Source organism: Saimiri boliviensis, chromosome 14 (genome assembly GCF_048565385.1).
Source record: "Saimiri boliviensis isolate mSaiBol1 chromosome 14, mSaiBol1.pri, whole genome shotgun sequence".
NCBI lineage: Eukaryota > Metazoa > Chordata > Mammalia > Primates > Cebidae > Saimiri > Saimiri boliviensis.
Window position 1 is genome coordinate 66,363,925 of NC_133462.1, and position 14,899 is coordinate 66,378,823.

The 14,899-nt window shown below is 47.1% G+C and overlaps 1 protein-coding gene across 1 annotated transcript in view; it reads right to left on the bottom strand.

Moving 5' to 3' along the window:
- PTPN14 (protein tyrosine phosphatase non-receptor type 14) overlaps positions 1 to 7,659 on the bottom strand; it is a 201,807-nt gene extending 194,148 nt beyond the window's left edge. The window contains exon 1 of the mRNA XM_003930356.4: positions 7,065 to 7,659. The gene's annotated coding sequence lies outside the window, so the exon portion shown is untranslated. The remainder of the gene's footprint in view (positions 1 to 7,064) is intronic.
- Between the last annotated feature and the right edge of the window lie 7,240 nt (positions 7,660 to 14,899).

Below are 14,899 nucleotides of genomic sequence, written 5' to 3' on the forward strand. Positions count from 1 at the left end.
GCATAGTGGCTGGCACCTGTGGTCTTAGCTACTTGAGAGGCTGAGGTGGGAAGATCATTTACATCCAGGAGGTCGAGGTACAGTGAGCCATGATCCCCCACTACAGTCCAGCCTGGGCAACAAAGCAAGACCCTGTCAAAGAAAAAAGAAAAAGAAAGAGAAAGAAAAGAAAGGCCAGGTGCAGTAGCTCATGCCTGTAATCCCAACACTGTGGGAGGCCAAGGTGGGCAGATGCCCTGAGGTCACGAGTTCGAGACCAGCTTGGCCAACATGGCGAAACCCCATCTCTACTAAAAACACAAAAATTAGCTGGATGTGGTGGTGTGCACTGCACCTGTAATCCCAGCTACTCAGAAGGCTGAGGGAGGAGAATTGCTCGAACCTGGGAGGTGGAGGTTGCAGTGAGCCGAGATCGCACCACTGCACTCCAGCCTGGGAGACGGAGTCAGTCTCCATCTCAAGAAAAGGAAGAAAGAAAAAAGAAAAGAAAGAGAAAAAGAAAAAAAGGTAGAAATGGGGAGATAAGAAAAGGAGAGAGAGAAAAGAAAGGAAAGGAACGGAGTAAAGCTGAAGCCTTAGTTGACCACAAAGAGGTTAAGCAGGCAGGAAGGGTTAAGGCCACTGTGGGTCTGAATGTAACAAAGAAGAGAATTAATACCACTAACTATTAAGTGTGTTAGCACAGATGGAAAGAGCAGCAGATGGGAATGGGAAGATAGTCAGGAATCCATATCATAAAGGGAATAACAAGTGAAAGACTTCAAATCGTATTCAAAAAAGTAAAATCTTCTAAAATTTGTGATTTTTAAACACCTTTTTCCAGCACTGAAAGAATTAAAAAAAAAAAAAAAATCTGCTGCTATAAGAGAATACCACAGATTAGGTAATTTATAAAGAACAGAAGTTTATTTGCCTCAGTTCTGGAGGCTGGAAGAGTCCAAAAGCATGGTGCTGGCATTTTGCCAGGGTCATCCTACGGTGCAAAGGTGGAAGGCAGAGGCAACCACAAGAGTTGGAGAAAGGCAGCAGGGGCCAGATTCCCTCTATCACAAACTACTCCTGAGATAGCAAATCTGACATTAATCCCTTCATGAAGGCTCCTCCTAACCACCTCTCAAAGGTCCCACCTTTTAACACTGTTACGATGGCAATTAAATTTTACCATGAGTTTTGGAGGGAACATGCAAACCACAGCAATGCTCTTGGAACAATGTCAAAAGGCAGTAAGGATGGTGGGAAAGGAGCACATGGAAAATATTTTTACAGACTCAAACTCAAAGGACCTAATGACTGATGGGATTTGTTACTGGGGTTTCAGAAAAGGGATTGAGGGTACGGAGAATGACAGGTTGAAGAAAACTCCAGCTGCCTGGCTTGAGCAGCTTAACCCAATAGACAGCAATGTCACTGTGATAGGTCGATCGGAAGCAGCACATTTTGTGGCAAGAGACTGCAGAGTTCAAGTTGAGACAGGTAGGACTTGGCATGTATAGCGGATACTCAGATGGATACAAACACCGGATAAACCCAACTGTTTGGTAGCAAGCAGAAAAGTCTGAACTGGAGATGACAGGCAAGGAGATCCAGTAACATGGAAACATCAATGTGTGCCTTACACGGGCCTGGCTAGGGATACGTGGCCATTAAGTGCCGCCCAGCCTCTCTGCAGCTCTAAAGTAACCAGGAATAGAATCATTCAAACCAGTGCAGTGAAAAAGTTAAGTGATCACCATACCCAGCCTGAGGAACAGGGGTGGGTGAACCAAACAAGATTTCTTAGCTCAGTGCTTCTCCAAATGCAGTCAGTCACGACCAGGAGAATCAGCACCAGAGGAGCTTTTTGGAAATGGAAATTCTCAGGCCTACCTCAAACGTGCTGAAGAAACCGGGGAGGCATGGGGAAGGGCAGCCTTCATTGAACAAACTCTGCAGGTGATGCTCCCTGGAGGCTGACAATCGACTGCCTTGGCTAATGCCCCAATTACTTGAGGAATGTCCCGTGAACGAACTAACCCCCAGAGATGAATTTCCAAAGACACAAGGAAATTAAGTAGAAGTACACATTTCGTATGAAGATTATGCATCAGGAACTTAGGCTAATTTTCAACCGTAAAGTAATTTTTCCCTGTGAGCGCAAAACTTGTAAGGCAAAGCAGATCAAGTCAGTGGCCCATATAGTAAGGCTTCCTAACTTAGGAATACAGTTCGGCACTAAAATCTCAAGCAATCTAGATACGAAGAGGATATTTTACTACTTAGAGATGAAGTTACATCCCCAAAGGATTCCTTTCTCATTTTCTCACCAGGCTCCTCCCTATTGACCAACATAAAGCATGTAAGAGATGGCCAGCTAAAGTTACAGCTCTCTGGACATGCTGTAGTCCTCTGGGTCAAACTAATGGACCAGGCTCAGGATGAAACTCTTGACCTGGTCCTAATTTAGCCCCTAAGGAAACTAAGCTAAATCAACCACGTATTAGATTTTACATGTAAAGCTGATCTAAGAATGGCTATGAAATGTTTTCTCCAATAGCAAGGACCCTGAAGAAAATCAAACAAAAGCTTGACAGGGAAAGAAAAGTCAAGGAATACAAAACCAACAGGAAAAAGGAAAGGAAACCAAAACAATGTTAATATGTCATTTATAACCTAACTTAGAGTCAGAACGACCCCTATCACACAGAAAGGCACTTAGCCACGATTCGCTTTTACACAGCTACTCTATGTCCTTCATCCACGAGCATTGCATCATATCCTTTAATTCAGAATTATAAATAATTATAAGATTATTTATCTTCATAATCACCATGCATATAACATATGGCAAAGGCAACACTGGTCTGGGCAAGATTTCCTCTCTCCTCCTATTGCAAAAATCCTAGTCAGGCCTGCATTTTCCTGGGCTCTCTCTCCTTGATTTCCCCAAAGGGGTCGGATACCTTCATATGACCTCCAGGCCTGCATGCAATCCTGCAGAAAAGATTTAACCAATTCTTTGCCATCCGGTTTCAAGAATACATGCTGCATACCTGCCCTTTCTTCTAACATCGTTCTAACATTGTTCCTTTCTTCTAACATTCCCTCCCGCTGGTAGGTTGATATGAAGCTCAATGATTAAATGTTTGTCAAATACTCTAGGCTTCTCAGATGAAAGACAACATTAAAGTTCAAGTAACCAGGGCTGGCATTACACTACAAGTGTTGTAGTTTACTCTTTATATTTGGGCTTCAAAAAGCGAAATCAAGGGTATGAAAATTCATCAGCTAGCTTTTGTACTCTTGTTAAAGGCAGACAGTTATCCTCCCATTCTTTAATTAACTAGATGTCCGCATTAGAAATACAAGGATCCTTACATAAAACACTGGACCATGATTACAGTAAGAAGTATACAGGGAAAAGGATCTTTGTCTCTGCCCTTCTAATCTCTAAGTGCCTTTCCCTTCTCAAACTATTCCATTGCCTGGTCCCCCACCTCTCCATTTCCTCTTGTAGGAGGGGCCACATGGCAGCTGCCAGCCAACATGTTTGTTTTGAGCCAAAAGTCTGAAGGAAAAAAAAAGTCAAAGACAAAGCTTTATGTGTATGTTGGCACACATGTGAATTCAGGCTGCTAAAAAAAAAAACAACACACAAAGAGCACATTCATGGCCACAAACAAGGCCCTGAACATATAAATAGCCATCCTTGATCCGTTCTGTGTGAGGTGCTGTTATACAGCATGACAGGAATTCTCCATACACATCCTGACAGGCTAAATATTACCAGATCCATTTTGCAGATGAAGAAACTGAGGCTCAAAAGGCTATGAAGTTCACCCAACATCACACAGCTAAAAAAATGGCCGAGCTGGAATTCCAACCTAGCTATATTTCAAACTCCCAAACCTGGACCCCCTGCTCCAGCACAATGACAACTAGGAAAAGCTACAGAACTTGCCACACATATCCCTTGGACCACTCAATAAGCCCTCCATGGGACGCAGACAGGGGAAGCGTAAATTAAATCCATTTAAATGGGTAAGGGGAAATCCTAAAGTGTATTTTAGACATTGACTAGAACCTCCTCCCTACCTAAACTTTAGTGTTTGTTTTCCCTCATTCCTTAATTGGCTAATTAAGTATTTCATCTTATCTCTTTCTCATGCCTTATCTGTAACAAAGCTCAGAGCACGATTCTGAGGCTTAAAACGAATTTTTTAAAAACACAGCCTTTGGTGACTAAGTACTGAAGCTCAAATGCAAGAATTTGATGAAATCCTCATTCAAAAACAAGAATATGATGGCTGGGCGCGGTGGCTCAAGCCTGTAATCCCAGCACTTTGGGAGGCCGAGGCCGGTGGATCACGAGGTCGAGAGTTCGAGACCATCCTGGTCAACATGGTGAAACCCCGTCTCTACTAAAAATACAAAAAATCAGCTGGGCATGGTGGCGTGTGCCTGTAATCCCAGCTACTCAGGAGGCTGAGGCAGGAGAATTGCCTGAACCCAGGAGGTGGAGGTTGCAGTGAGCCGAGATCGCGCCATTGCACTCCAGCCTGGGTAACAAGAGCGAAACTCCGTCTCAAAAAAAAAAAAAAAAAAAAGAATATGGAACCCAGGTGGGCTATACTGTGCAATCAAAGGGTTGATGTTTGCTCCCCTGGAGCAAATTTAAACCTCTAATAAGGAAGGCAGGCACTGGAAAATTTAAAAACCCTCATAGTTCTTGACATTTAGCTCATCCATTCAGGGCAAGCAAGAATAACTCTAAAATTTTTTATTTTTCTCTGAATTCCTTATGGTTCTTCCATATTAAAAGTCTAACTGTCCTTTCTATTACAGCTACTGGAGTGACACAGTATGCACAAATCTGAGTAACTCAAGTATTAATAATAATTACATGTTTAAGCCAATGATGGAAATTGAGCAAATGCCTGGGATTAGCAGAAAAGGGCTCCTCTTCAGCCATCTCTCTCATGCAGGTCCCTACACCTTCAGAACAAACGTCTGTCAAGGGCTGTTCTTGAGATAAGATGCTGGTAAAGGGGCTTGGATAAACACCCAAAGTGGTAGGAAGTCAGTGTGTTCTTCCCACTCTGATGTGCTGGCCTGAGGTCACCAAAAGCTGGATGTCTCCCACCTGTGCCAGGACGCGGCCACTATGAGCAATACTACAACACCACTTCAGTCCAGTGAAGAAGCACCCTTCAAAGGCAAACCACGTACAGAATGCTACTGCATTGTAAGAAACTTTTCTAGGCAGGACTGGCTGAATCCTGGGCCATTAGGCTACAAAAATCTACCAGAAGAGAGAGCATTTTCTATTTTCCTAAAGTTTCAGAGAAAGAACAACAGACTTACAACACTGTACTAAAGCAATGGTACTGACGCAAAAGTGAAGTATAACGAACTTAGTGACATACAGATGAACTAATTTTGCATCTCATGCCACCCATTCAGACTGGGAAAAAGGGCATCGTGCCATTCAGCTCCCACTCATTAACCCCATCACCAAACAATAAGGTAACTATAATACAAGGTTCGTAATGCTGCGGTATTATCACACCTGCTGCTGTCAGGCAGCTTTTTAAAAAAAGGAATCATTGGTTGAACGTGGGGGAAAAAGCAATCAATACCATTTTAATTGAGCGTGGGCCAATTAAAATTTAGATGATCATACAACGGCTGCGTGGAGGTGTAAAAAGAGGGAGATATTGGCTCCTCTGGAAACTACCTTTGGTTCCTGTAAGTGGCTAACATGCTTCTAGATTAATTTCTGATATTGGGGGTGAAGAGAATGCTATCCCAGCAACACTGCACCAACATGGCCATAAATCCTCCTCGGGCCCCCAGATAGCTAGGAAAGTTTCTGTCCTTCTTGTGTTCACTCTGCATCAGCTGTTTCCTCTGCCTGGAATACACCCTCCAGGTGAGCACCACCTCCATCCTCTAAGTCCAGTGCACACCTCACCAGGACAAAGCACGCCTCAGACTCTCACAGAACCCCCCTTCCATGCATTATAATTCAGCCTTAAGGTTTCCTCCACTAGGCTGCAGACTCCTGCCCCGTGGTCTTGTTTAGCATCTTCCTATCCCCCTGTTCCTAGCAGAGTAGAAGCTGGGTTTGTTGGATGAATGAGTGAACTAATCCATTTCAAGAAGTTAACACATTGGTGGAAACTCTGTAACTACCCGCGCCTGCAGTCTAGAGATTCCTCATCTTCACAAAGAACCTGAGACAGCCAGTCCCCAGGCTTAAGAGGAAACCCTACAATCTCTGAAATTGTAGGTGGGGATGAGGGGGTTGGAGAACAGGAACTGAAGGAAGTGAGAGGGAAAGGGAGGTAGGGGCAGTGTTAGCCCATTGCTCTCTCCAGACGAAAAGGTGTAAACCCCATTTACAAGTATTCGAACCTGAGATCTGGGGGTCACGTGAGGAAGGAGAGGCTGTTAATACCTAGAACTTTGAAAGTGTAAAGTGCAGACTTGATCTGAAATTGTGTGGCCACAGCTTTTTCTACGAGCCAGCCCGACCACCCAAGCAGGAGCCTCGACGCCCAAGAGTTAGGTGGCACTACTGGGGCCTAATGGGAGGGCAGGAAAACTCCACTCCCCTCAAGATCCCTTCCCGGTGGTGGTGGTGGTGGGGGGGAGTTGATTGGGGGCGGCAGGCAGTTGCATCCCCCTACCGCTGCAACGACTGCGACGTCGTTCGTCTTTCACCCTCTAGCCCCCAAGGTCTAGTTATCTCCGGTGGCTCTTTCGAGGTCCCCTCTCGTTCCCAAAACGCAGGAGGTAATGGAGAGAGGGGACGAGGGTGTTGGTTTCACCACAAACTCCCCAGACGGCGCTCACCTTCCAGCTCCCTCCCGGGACAAGCTTTGCGCTTCACCGCGGGCAGCTCCCACCACGAGATAACACCCCCTGGCCCGGCCACCCCGCGCCCCCGATGCCCTGCCAAGCGTCCCGGGCCGCCAATCGCAAGTTGGCGTTGCCAGCGTCTGCCCAAGTCTTCTGCAGGGCGCCCGGAGCGCCGAGGCGGCCTCCAACCTCGGGCCCGACTCCCCGGCTGGGACGGGGCTTACCTGCTTACATGGCCCCCGTGGCGCCCCAGAGTCCCGCGCGGAAAGGCTGTCCTTCGCGGCAGCGGAGCCCCGATTCCCCCACGGAATTGATTCCTGTGGCTGGCGGCGGAGGGAAGGAGCCGCAGGAGGCGAAAGGGGAGGGAGGTTTCCGCCGCGATCCCGGAGCGAGAGTCGGAGCAGGGGCGCACCGGGGGAGAAAAGGAGAAAAACCTCGGCACGGGGCTGTCCCGCCCGAGGAGGCCGGGGAGGATGGCTCAGCTGGGAGGGAAAGGAGCGCCAGCCGCCACTTGCTGTCTGTCTACGGCTCCCCGAGGACCTGAGCCAGGAGAGGAGGTGGCCGAGCCCGGAGAAGCACAGCAACCTGCCCCCGAGTCTGCGCCCGCTGCGCTCGCTCGGCAGAGAAAAAGTTGGGAAGAACTTCGAGGGGCCGGGAGAGCCAGAGCGGCAGGAAATGCGAGCGGCCGGGAGAGGAGGGAGGAAGGGGCCGTGCGAGTGGGAGGGGACGGAGCAGGCGCCAGCGGCCGCGGCTCCCCCACCCCAGAGCCCGGCTCGGCGGCGCTGGGGGCCTGGAGGCGGAGGGAGCGCGGGGCGCGCGGCCGGGGGCGGGGAGGAATGCGGCCCGGGAGGGCGCGCGCCGGGGCCGTCGCGGGCGCGCGCTGAAACGTGGAGCCCGAGCTCCCGAGCTCCCGAGCTGGAGGCGCGCCGTCCTTGGGGACGTCACAGCGCTGGAATCCGAGGAATGCCGGGCAGCAGGAGCTCCTTCTGCAGGCCCGGGAGAAGTCGCGCACTTTTAATGGGGTGGCTTTGGAAAATGCTTTAAAAGGTGGGGGCCGAGGACGGAGGACCGGATGAAACACCCTGGAGTGAGGGACGTGGAAGTGGAGAGGGAAGGGCAACCGCAGCCACCCTAACCTTGCGCGGCTCCCGCCGTGGGGGAGGAAGAGGCAAGGGAAGGAAGATCCCACCGACTTCCGAGGACCGCCGAGACGGGGCGGCGGCGGAAACTTGCCCACCCCCGGCCTAGATCAAGGACAGTCGACCTTGTATTGGGGAACTCTCCATGCAGGACTCCTCATGCAGCCACCCCTGCATGAGGAGTCATGAGTCATGAGGGGAATACAGACCAGGAGAGAGTAAGGTGGCCTCACCGAGTAGACAGCCTCAGAGATCTCTCCCCAGAACCTCCGGGTACTGAACCCAGTGTCTTAGCCTTCTCTCCCTGCCCCTTCCCACCCCCCAGGAATGATAAAAAGCAGCCTGTGTGCTGACAGTTGGAAAATGTCTTTCTCCCGGTTTGTTCCATGCCACAGAATCGCCCCACCCTGCCTGGGTAGGCACTGGGAGGGAACTTCCTTAGCACTTTCGGAGGTGGAGTTAATGAGACGCAGCTGGTAAGATGGAAAAAGCTCGGAGCCAGGGTACTGAACCTGGGTGTTAGGCCCTGCCCGATTGGATAACTGAGGAGTATGTCCCAGCCCCTGAGACCTTAGGTTTCTGTAGCTGTAAAATTAAAGTATTTGTCTAGATTTCCGTGATCCTTTGCATTGCTGCAAACATGTCTTGGGATTTGTTCGCTGGGACCCAAATCCAGTCCTTTGTTGAAAATGGACCTTGAGGTCCTTGTCACAGAATGTATTGTCCGAAATCACTTGTGTCCAGCAACTCATGGAAACATTCCTGGACTCTTAGGGAAGAGAACTAGAAACCAAAAAAGCAAAGCGGCCGGGCTCGGTGGCTCACGCCTGTAATCCCAGCACTTTGGGAGGCCGAGGCGGATGGATCACGAGGTCAAGAGATCGAGACCATCCTGGTCAACATGGTGAAACCCCGTCTCTGCTAAAAATACAAAAAATCAGCTGGGCATGGTGGTGCGTGCCTGTAATCCCAGCTACTCAGGGGGCTGAGGCAGGAGAATTGCCTGAACCCAGGAGGCGGAGGTTGCGGTGAGCCGAGATCGCGCCATTGCACTCCAGCCTGGGTAACAAGAGCGAAACTCCGTCTCAAAAAAAAAAAAAAAAAAAAAAAAAAAAAAAGCAAAGCCTTATCGTACCCACCATGTACAAATCTGTACCGAGGAGTTGGGCGCGTTGGCTCACGCCTGTAATCCCAGCACTTTGGGAGGCCCAGGCGGGCGGATTGCCTGAGCTCAGGAGTTCCAGACCAGCCTGGGCAACAAGGTGAAATCCTGCCTCTACTAAAATACAAAATAATTAGCCAGGCGTGGAGGCGGCTGCGTGTAGTCCCAGCTACTCAGAAGGCTGAGGCAGGAGAATTGCTTGAACCTGAAAGGCAGAGGTTACAGTGAGCCGAGATCGCGCCATTGCACTCCAGCCTGGGTAAGATCAAGGCTCCGTCTTAAAAAAAAAAAAAAAAAAAAAAAAAAAAAGGCTGGGCGCGGTGGCTCAAGCCTGTAATCCCAGCACTTTGGGGGGCCGAGGAGGGTGGATCATGAGGTCAAGAGATCGAGACCATCCTGGTCAACATGGTGAAACCCCGTCTCTACTAAAAATACAAAAAATTAGCTAGGCATGGTGGCGCATGCCTGTAATCCCGACTACTCAGGAGGCTGAGGCAGGAGAATTGCCTGAACCCAGGAGGCAGAGGTTGCGGTGAGCCGAGATCGCGCCATTGCACTCCAGCCTGGGTAACAAGAGCGAAACTCCGTCTCAAAAAAAAAAAAAAAAATTCTGTGCTGACTCTGAATTCTTCGAGCATCTGCCATTCTATTCTAGAACCATAAAGAATAAGAGAAGATTCGGAGTGCAATGCAAAAGTGATGGAAAGAAAAGGTTGAAGGGAAATAAACTTTCTCATATTTTTAAGGAAATAGCTGTACAGATGTGCTAGGTTTCCAAAGGAAACATTAGGCAGTGCCCGACTGTGTTCCAGGAAGTGTGGAAAGCACTCCTCCCATTCCTAGATGAGGAAAGTGGGACATGAAGAAATGACCCATCTCACTGAGCGTCACACAGCTAGGAAGATATGATCGGGCCCTCCTCTGTCCAGCCTAAAGTACATGCTCTTCATCTCTTTGAAACTGGACCAAAACAGGATTAGGATTAAAGATAAGAAGATGCCTTCAGGTTTTCAGTGTAAAACTCTGGCTTTTGCTCTTTCCTGGGAGATGGGAGGCCCCTTGCTTGGTGCCTTTTCTAGTGGAAAGACTCTAGGAAACATATTTTGTTGCTCTAGCATCACTGTGCTACTAAACTGAGCACAGCCCGCTGAGGCTGCTGTGGCATAAAAGAAGCAAAAGACTTGCGTGCAGACACAAGAGCTCCGGTTCTGCCTCTGACCAGCCTGGGACACTGATCAAGCCGCTTCACCTCTGTACCTGAATTTATTTTCTAAGTGGAGTGCGGCATAGAGGGCAGAGCTTGGTTGGATTAGTTCATCTCTGAGGTCTTTCCCAGGTCTAAACTTGCATGAAAGTACACTCCTCCAGATAGATGGCATGGCTATGGAGGAAACTAAGCAATAAAGCCAGTGGACAAAGCCAGTGTCTGGGGACAGGACTGTTTTCCCATCGCCTTGAGATGAAAATGAATGTTGAAACTCGAATGAATGTGGCTGAGTGTTCAATGATAAGCAAAGCTAAGATTTAGCGCTAACCCTGTGGACGCAGTTTAAAAATGTAGATAATTTTGCTTTTAGAAAGACAGTCTGGACAACATGTTGAAACCCGAGCTCTAAAAAAAATACAAAACTTAGCCAGGCATGATAGCTCGAGTCTTGTCGTCCCAGTTGCTAGTGGGCTGAGGTGGGAGAATTGCACAAGCCCGGGAGGTCGAGGCTGCAGTGAGCTAAGATCACACCACTGCACTCCAGCCTGGATGACAGAGTGAGATCCTCTGCTGAAAAAAAAATATATGTGTTATTAATTTAGTAGCCTATAAAGTATATCTGACCAGCCATAATTATTTTTCTTTAGATCACAGAAAGGCAGTACAAATAAGAATATTTTCTTTTCTTTTCTTTTCGAGACAGAGTCTCACTCTGTCACCAGGCACCAGACTGGAGTGCAGTGGCACAATCTCGGCTCACTGCAACCTCCGCCTGCTGAGTTCAAGCAATTCTTCCGTCTCAGCCTCCCAAGTAGCTTGGACTACAGGTGCACGCCACCACGCCCAGCTAATTTTTTTATTTTTAGTAGAGACGCGGTTTCACCATGTTGGCCAGGATAGTCTTGATCTCTTGACCTCGTGATCCACCCGCCTTGGCCTCCCAAAGTGCTGGGATTACAGGCTTGAGCCACCGCGCCCGGCCAAGAATATTTTCTAAATCGAAAGTACAACTTGAAGTGACGAAAACTTTTCACTCTCTGATTACTATAAAAGCTAGTCACAAGCTTCTTTCAAAAAAGAAAAAAGCAACCCCCATTTCCTAAATCTATATCACACTCAAGTCTCTTACACTACATCAGGATGAAAAGGAATTTGGCTGATGGAATAGGTCTTGAACACCTCATTACATGTTTGCTTTAAAGCTTTGCAATTGTAAGAACTTGTCAATATTACATTTCTCAAAGCAATTATCAACTTCTTATAAGCCCAATTCAAACTATAAATACAAAGAAGAATCTCGTGGGCTTCCACGATTCCTCCCAGCCCCAATATGTTCCTCTCATTAATGCATTAATTTTATACCTTCAAAGACACTGAAGCCACTGAAAACAGAACAAGTTCTTCAAATCAAAGCCAACTGGAAAGTAAGCCAGCTTTGTTAAGAAAACTCTGATGATCTCTAGGGCCTTTTACAAATTTTAAAGTTTTATATGTACATGTATGGATATATTCATCCCCAGCCTAATTCCAATTCCTATAAGGATGTTGGGCAACTTGGAGTAATGGAGAGAAATGGGAAGCTTTTTCAAATATCCATCCTCTCTGAATCCTCTGCTTCCACATCTTACGCCCAGGGTCTGGAATAGAGATGGGTTATGGTGGGGGTTGGAGGGAGTGTAATATTTTTAGACAGTGTTTTATGGAGATACAATGCACATTCAGTAAAAAGCACAACTCTTAATTGTAGATGCAGCTTGAAGACTTTTTCATACGTATACATGCATGTGACCACCAGCCAGGTCAAGGTATAGAAAATGTCTATCTCCTCAGGAATTCCCTGTGTGTGACCTTTTAGTCAGTGTCACCCTTCACCACCATAGATTTGTTTTGCTGGTTCTTAAACTTCATATAAATGGAATCAGTATGTGTGTGTGTGTGTGTGTGTGTGTGTGTGTGTGTGTGTGTAGTAACATATAAATTTGGGGGAAGAGGAAACACCAGAGCTCCCCCTCTCTGCACATGCCTAAGCCATGTGAGGACGCAATGGGAAGCCTGCAACCTAAGGAGAGAGAACTCACCAGAAACCAACCCTGGCAGCACCCTAGCCTTGAACTTTCCACCTCCAAAACTCTGAGAAAATTAATTTCTGTTGTTTAAGCACATAGTCTGTGGCATTTTGCCACTGTTTTGTTATTGCAGCTCAGTCAGACCTATACATTGAGGTAAGCAGTTGGTTTGTGTGTGCGTGTGTGTGTGTGTTTGTTTAACATGGTGGAAATAAACTTGTGACTCCAAGTACCCAATACTCATGTGTGTACTAGGCTATGATGTACCTAAGTACATGATAGAGCCAAGATTCAAAGCTGGACCCTTCTCATTCCAGTTTGTCTTCTTTCTATTCCACCTTGTTGCTGTACAGATTATTCAGCACTGCCATATGTCAGGAATAGCATTAGGAGGTAGCAGAAAGTATATGGTGAAAACAGAAAATAAAAACATTAGCAGGACAGTGTGTGACTTTTAAATTCTCCATCACCATAGTTTACCAGGGGACAACTCGTTCTTCGCTGATATCAAATTGGGCTAATGGGAAAAGAGATATCTCCGGTACGTGTCTCCTGCTGTTTTAAATCCTTCTTTTTACATGTTCTTCTGAGTGAGGCCATTACAAACAGGAATTAAAGCTGCTGCTGTAAGATCAGAGAACACGTCCTTTTGAAGGACTTTGACACCTAGGTACTATTTATTTTGTTAGTTTCCAAGATTCCTATGAGTTAATGTCCTTACCTATTAGCCACATGGAGTCCATGAAGTGGCCGGTTAGGTGAAGGGGTCCTTCTAGCACACAGAGGCTGCCTCTGGCTGACCTGAAGTCACATTTTCTTGACTTTCTCAGAGTGTGGAATAGTTTCTGTTCATCATGTCAATCTCCAAATATCAGAAATACTCTAATTTCTAAAAATAGTTAGTTATGAATTTCTCATCCATGAACTGAGCAAAACTGTTCTTAGTCCTGTTTCTATCTCTACCTGGGCCAGCTCCCAGGAAGATACAGAGCTATGGCCAAGGAGCCATCAACACCTTCACAGAGTTGCATGAGAGCAGGTAAATTATATCTGTAATTAACCCCATTTAATCCTCTTCAAAATAACTGCTTGCTGCCATTTTGTGGCATGACAGTAAGCATAGATGCCAGGTGAAATCATTGCTCATAGGAGATAAAGTGATGATATTGGAAGAATATGTGCTTTTTTTTTTTTTTTTTGAGACAGAGTCTCTCTCTGTCACCCAGGCTGGAATGCAATGGCATACTCTCGGCTCACTGCAACCTCCCCCTCCCAGATTCAAGCAAGTCTCCTGCCTCAGCCTTCCAAGTAGCTGGGACTACAGGCATGCGCCACCATGCCCAGCTAATTTTTGTATTTTTAGTAGAGACAGGGTTTCACCATGTTGGCCAGGATGGTCTCAATCTCTTGACCACGTGATCCACCCGCCTCAGCCTCCCAAAGTGTTGGGATTACAGGCGTGAGCCACCACACCCGGCCAATATGTACATTTTTTTAGTCCTTTCCCACCAAACTTGGAAGAAAAATATCTGAAGCTGGGAGTCTTTTCTTCTCATAATGACAATGTTTAGAACAAAGGGGCCAGTCCAGATGTGGCCCTCTTGCTGACACTGTCTCTGGCAATATTTGTAGCTGCACTGACCTTCTGGAACTGTATCTCATTTGAAGGAAAAGACTGAGAAAGCTGGATTTAAGTCTCATGGGCCACTGACTTTTCTCCTTATATTAGTCCTAGATGCCAAATTTAAATAAAGCCCTAAATAGGTGGCAATCCATTCATTTTTCTTTTATATCCTTAGTTCTGGGCTTCTAAAAAAATTATTATGCATGGACTCTGAAACTTAATCTTATTTTTTGAATGTACCTTAAACACCTAGATGGATGAAGCTGTCAACACATAATAATGCAAACCAGATCCAAGAAGATAAAAACTGGATAGCCTTCCAGGCTGGTTACAAATTCAGAGGTGGCTGGAAAGTCAAATAAGAACAGGGATGCATTTGTTTCTGATACCAGCAGCTGTGGCCAGAACACCCCTCAGAGAGGTATGGGACATGAAAGGAATCTTCTGCTGTGATTAGCGACAAGGAACAGCCTTCACTGGGGAGGAAGGATCGAGTTGTGTTTGGGGTGCCTTTCTAAAGAACATGGCCACCCCAGCCTGAAGGGGTTGAGAAAGGGTTACCCACGGGCATGGGCAGGGCTGGGCAAGAGAATCAATCCAACAGCACTAAATCAAAACCTCCCCCAAGGCCGGCTGCTTCCTGGCTGCCTCCCCTAGAATGAAGGGGTGACTCAGAGTGTGACTGAGTAACTCCCACGGACCTGGACAAGGGCAATTAGAGGACTGGTTTGGAATGACCACTGAGCATTCAAAGATACTTCCTGTGGCCAGCAGAGAAGAGGCAAATTGCCTGGGAAACTCAGTTTTGAAATGTCTTCTGCCTCAGCTGTGAGGCAGGTGTGCCTTCTAAAATAATAACCC